Source organism: Dermacentor andersoni, chromosome 2 (assembly GCF_023375885.2).
Source record: "Dermacentor andersoni chromosome 2, qqDerAnde1_hic_scaffold, whole genome shotgun sequence".
NCBI classification, from domain to species: domain Eukaryota; kingdom Metazoa; phylum Arthropoda; class Arachnida; order Ixodida; family Ixodidae; genus Dermacentor; species Dermacentor andersoni.
The window spans coordinates 191,654,204-191,660,282 of NC_092815.1; the positions used below are offsets into that span (position 1 = coordinate 191,654,204).

At 42.5% G+C, this 6,079-nt stretch overlaps 1 long non-coding RNA gene across 1 annotated transcript; it reads left to right on the top strand.

Annotated features, from left to right (window-relative positions):
• The first annotated feature begins 2,745 nt into the window (after positions 1–2,745).
• LOC126540290 (uncharacterized) lies at positions 2,746–3,927 on the top strand. Its single transcript, XR_007601501.3, has 2 exons — positions 2,746–3,034; positions 3,802–3,927. It is a non-coding gene; the product is annotated as an uncharacterized lncRNA (long non-coding RNA).
• Positions 3,928–6,079: the final 2,152 nt, after the last annotated feature.

Consider the following 6,079-nt stretch of genomic DNA (forward strand, 5'->3'; position numbering starts at 1 on the left):
GTTGATAGTTGTGCTATCGCGTGCTGTAGTTCACCGCAATTCAACACTACGCTGGACGGACTGTTGGTGCAGTCGATGCGGCGTGAACGGACACAAAGAAGCGCTCGCCTCAGAAGGTAAGTCCGGCGCCTAGCGCATTTTTATGGTTCATGTAGTGTACCTTGTCATGCGCAGCAGAAGATGATTAGTACAGCTACAAAAACAGTTACAGTGATTCCCTAATGTTCGTTCGATATCGTAGTGCACATTTAGCAAAACGTTTCACGAAAATTACCCCGAGATTGATGTTGTTAAGAGCTTCATCTATTGTTTATTTTCTTTCTGTTATGAAGTATGCTAGCGCCGTTGCATCGCTTGGTCTGAACGGGCACAATAATTCAAGCTGGGAATGTCACTGCTTCTGTACGTAATTTCTCAGCAAGAAATCGTATAGACAATTCTAGAAGTACGTTGATGTGTTGTGCAAACGTTTTCACATCTAACGTCAACGCGCGACGGCATCCAAATGATCTTACTCGTGAGAAGATTTTAGCTTGTACGCAAACTTTGATGCTTATAGATTGTCGCCAAGGCAACCTGTATTTCTTGTGTTTAGTGTTCTGTTTGTTTTCGTGCCTTTGACACGTTGAATAACCGCCTGTGATGTAAGAATGAAATATTTAATTTGTCTAAGCGGATGCAGCTTCTTGTAGCTGGCTGTACGAGAGCTTTCCACAATTTGACGCGATGTTGTTAAATCACAAGTTTGCAGATTCAGCAGTGATTGCAATAAGCTGAACATTTATTGTTTAGGTATGTCACAATTTCCTGAGACGTCTCTGCACCACAAAGGAGACTGCGGCACTATGCAGCCTGAACAGCACGACAAAGCATCTGATCTGCCTGCTTTGACAAGGTACGTACAAAACGGTCACAGCCATTTATGTGTTCTAGGTTCTTTTCGTGTATTTGGTACCTGTCAACTTTCCCGATTAGTTTCTGCTTTTCCAAGTGCGCTGTTTGTGTACAGCATGTCAAGGTAAATAATGGTTAATAATGTATGCATAGAAATATGTGGGCGCTGAAAGAAAGCTTTAGGAAAGTGCGTGCTGTCTTTCCAACACAGGATTTCTGTCTAGAATTTTTGCAAAATATGAAGTGCAGAGGCTGGCAGGTTTGGCAAATCATGTTCAACACTGTTGCTTTAGATTTTAATGTAGCCAGTTCATTATCTGTCCCTAGTATAGCATAGCGTCAAGCTTGAAGCTGATCTCTGATGTCACGTCAGTTGCAGGATGTAATAACGTGGTATCACAAACTGCTTGTTACGCATGTCAGTCAACATGGTGCAGTGGTCACAGGCGCGAGTATAACCGAAAGCTGGGCATTCTTTGCCCTTCTGCACATGATGTGGGATAGAGCTTGAACTATGCTATAGTGGCACCATCTCCCTCACCTTCTCTTCCTCATTATTCTGTTAACTTGCAGTAAAATGCACAACTTCTAGAGGCTTAATTATGGTGTTGTCTGCTGAACTTGGCTGATGTGAATTTCAGTAGTCTGGGGTACCCTCAAAGCCATGATGTACTTTGCATGCATTTTAATATGGTCAATTTGAAATATGTGATTGGCTGTGGCATTCTCAGAGAAACATGGCCTCTTGTGAATAATGCATACATGCATTATTCACATTTTCTAATACTCTTTCAAGAAGCAGCCTATAGGCTGCTCCCCGATGAAGTGACCACCTTTACTTACTCTACGTGGCAGTCTGGTCCAGTTTACTTAACCTGTCTGCCATCTATGCACGAGGAGGACAGAAGCGAAAAAAAGGACCTTCGATTAATGTTTTTGCACAGATGGCTCATACATTGCACTTTTCTTATCTTGCAGGCTTTGTTAACTCAAAGCTTTCTGTGGGCGAATCTCAGCATTTCATGCCTATTTATACCTAATAAGAATTACTTTGTTCACAGTGTCACTTTTTATATTTACCGTATTTACTCACATAATGATCGCACTGACGTAATGATCGCAGCCCTGAATTTTGTCGTCCAAATTCAATTTTTTTTATTTCCTGTGTTGATCACACTCCGAACTTGCCGCAGCGATCTGTCATGTGCCAAGTCTAGCTATTAATGATCGCGCTTACCATCTGTCGGATGCTACGCGAACAACTCTTCAAGACAAACCAAGCAGTCTGCACGCACCAAACATTCTTAAGCAGATGCCCGATTTCATTCCTTTCATCACTTTCCGCACTTCCATGACAAAAAAAGCTACAACCAAAATTGCCTTTATTATGTGTAGTCTTTGTAATGGTTGTGGTCAAGAACAACAAAAAAAGGCACCTTTCGATTCTTCTCATCTGCACTCGTGGGCACGCAACAAATCTTGTAACACTTGTAACACAGCCAAGATATTCGCCCACCCTTAGCGGAAACGTGCTGTATTAGGATAGTAGTGAAGACAAATGCCGCAGTTTCGGCAGCATGCCCGCCGTGTCTTTCTATGTCACTGGCAGCTAAGCGCGCCCATCTGTTTCTGCCCCCTCATAGTGGACATGGCTATGTTATTGACACAAACTTACTGATATTAATGATATTATTCATTCCGGATACGGAAGAAACTGTTTCAATGCATGTAATGTACTCACGAGAAAAAAAAAATCGCGTTCGGCGCATTTGGTGTGTTCAGCTTGCTGCGCCGGCCGCCATTCTTGTTTTGGTGTCCCGACCTACACCCAGTGGCAACCACCTATTTGTTGACCTGTTGCCATCCCGCAGCAAACGCGGGATAAAAAAAAATTCTTTTTGCAGGAAATTTAACCGGCGTAATGATCACACATCTGAATTTGCGACCATTTTTTTACAAAAATGTGCGATCATTATGCGGCTAAATACAGTACTCTTGTGACACCAAGCTCACTTGTTTTAATGCAGGTGTGGCTGGGCCTGCAGAAAAGCTGTAAGCAGACTGCAGTGTTGCTGATCAGTGCTGATCTCCACGTCCGAGTTGGTCCCACAACATCCAAGCACCACGGTGCTTTCACAAGGTAATATGATATGGACACCTTGCACCTCAGTATCAGTTTTGAGTTTGACTTTTGATAAATATTTAAGAAGACACAAGGGTTGGCCTTGGTGATAAATAAACTCGTGTTCTTTTTTTAAAGTGCTCTTTCTGCAGTGTTCCTCATGTACATGTTTTCAGAGGATGCTTACACTCCTTAAATGCAAACTGCCATGGAGCTTGTTTAGGCCTTAAACTAGAACTCTTTCACAAAAACTATCATTTAGTTTCTATAGTAGTATTAAAGGTGCATTAATCTTTCCTATAAACAATTCTGCACTGGCATCTATGCAGCGTTTTCCGTCTGCATATTCCGCAGTGCGGTAGCAAAGAGCAGTGCTATCTGTGTATTCACTTGCATGAGCTTGTTATACTTGTTCATTTAATGTAAAATACTTGTGGAAAAGTATTAGATTATTTCTGTGGTCTTGTATTGCAATTCTGCAGCCATTTATATTGTCTGTAAAACACGAACATTTAACAGAGACAGGAACAAGACAATGCGAGGACGAGTACTTGCTTTCAACTGCTGTGGTTAATGTTGAAATATCAATTTACATAGGTAGAAAACTCATAAGCCTCCGTGTTCTCTTTTTCCTGTTTCTCTGTGAGATTTTCACACTTTACACACAATATCAGGCAAGAACCAGCCCATTCAGTTATGCAGTTGAGCCACCTATTGTGCATGTCAGTTCCAATGGCTTGTTAGAATCTAACAGGGCCGGCTGCTTTGTTTACATTTTTCTGCAGAGGCATACGAGCACTTTGTGTCAAAAACGCCGAGCACTGTGGATACAGAGGCAAGGAGGCTGAAGGACCTGAACAAGCACCTGGCCACCATGCTTCGGGATGCAAAATAAAGATGGTTTGTGTTAATTGTGTGCCCTAAGAAGTGTCCTCTTTGTCTACGAGCTGACACATCGGCCGACTCACCTCATAGAAATTAACTCGCTGTAATGTTGGCAGTAGATGTTACTGTGTGAAACTTCACCAAAAATATTGCATGAACAAAAGAACTCATTCAACACAAATGAGAACACTTGTAGAATGCAGCTAAACAAGAATAGTGTCATTTTGCATAGCTGAACGAGAACATTTTCATGTAGCATACACAAACGAGAACGATATCGTTGAGCATAGACGTGCGAGAACTATCTCTTCAAGCATAGCTATGCGAGAATAATCTCGTTTAATGTACCCATACGAGAACGATCTCGTTCAGTGACAATGTCCTCTCGTACACATGTGACATACGACATCGTTGAGTCTACGGAGCAATAATAGCGTAGAGAAGTTCTCGTAAGATTCTCATACATATTTTTTCAATAGGGTGGCAAAGCACTTGGTTGTAAAAAGCCAGCAGCCAGCTCACCTAAGCTACACTGGAAAGCTCCTTATGTGTGCTATACTAGGACAGACACTTCACTTATATCTACATAGGCAGCCATTTCTTATCACATCTTTATTGCTTTCGTAAAATTTCTTTAGATGTAGAAACACAGATGTGAAAGTCTGTACCTGACTGGTTCTATTTTAACGAAGTTGTCAGAAGGTCCTACCATTGCATCCGCAACGTTGTACGTGGACACAGTATATAGCTGTGGCCTCCTTGACTCTAAAAGCAGATAAAGCATTTCCTGTTTTATGCAGAATACTTTGTGAAGGCTGTCGGGAAAACTTCCATTTTTTTGGGCTGTAATTAGTAGGTTTCAGCCACCACTGTGCATACCTTTCTATTGAAGAACTTACATGCGCAAGAGCTTATCGTAGGCAATTATGAAACCACGTATGCTTATAGGAGAGTGTGAACTCCTGTACTGCTGTTTGATTTTTGAACATGTGAATTTCATTGCATGTAACATTTGCATTGTCTTTCATTATGGATCATGCCACTATTGAATGTACTGCTTCAGCGTGACAGGTCGTGACACTCACGAGTGAAAGGAAGTTCAGTGGTTTCAACTATGAATTTTATTAACCTTCTAATAATTACCACTTTCCGCAACACCTTCGGGCCTTGAAGGTATTGAAATAAAACCAAAGCACGCTGATTATTCTAACAGGAAAAAAAATCCTTCGACACATCAATTAGTTGCGTGTCCCGCTTTGCAGCTTCCTCTTGCAACTTGAGCTCCCTTTTATAAAGTTCGAGCTCCTGTATTTTCAAGGCGTACCAGCTTGCCCGAAACTTCTTTTGTTCCTGGACAATATACCCCAGGACGCCGTCCCTGCTTCTCTTTTTCTTTTTTGGCCTGCAGCTGGTCTGGCAGGGATAGAGTGGCTTGGGGAAGGTCGCCCTGGGGCGGGCTGGCCTGGGGTGGGCTGGGTGGGAAATGTCCGGTCTGTGGACGGCTGGCCAACCCGGCTGTCCATCACTGTTGGCACTGACTCGTAGAAAATGCATGGTGGTGGGCTGTTTTCGTCGTTTCCTGGTGGTTCCAGGCTGTCTAATGGAGCGTCAGATGTCCATAACTCATGCTGCTCCCATGACTCCTTTGTTTTCATGCTTCGGACAATATGTAAAAGGTTGAAAAAGCATTGCTGACATGAAGAGATCCAGTCACAGAAACTGAATGCATGCTTTATAGTCGTAAGAACTTAGGTGACACTTTGAACAGTTTGATACAATTCAACCGAGGGTGTTGAAAGATCCGTGCATGCTTACTTCGGAGACTGTGAGCTTTCCACAGCTGCTTTGCACAGCAAGACTGGCATCATTTGGTGACCATGATCCCAAGAATTTATGTATTTTCCAATAAAGCTTCCACGGAACGGATCCGGAACCTGTTGTTCGGTTCTTCGTGTGCAATCTAGTATGTAAAAAATAAAAAAAAACATTAATAAAAAATGAGAGGAGCCATGAAACATACATGTGCACAGTGACATTGCAAAATTTTAGCTGTGATAACTGTTGCGGGCATTATAAGGGCGCCGACGCTTCCGAACAGTTTATTGAAAACAGCAAGCGCACACGACAGCCAAAAGTATCGTGGCTAGGCCGCTTGTATTACATGTGCATTACCGAGAC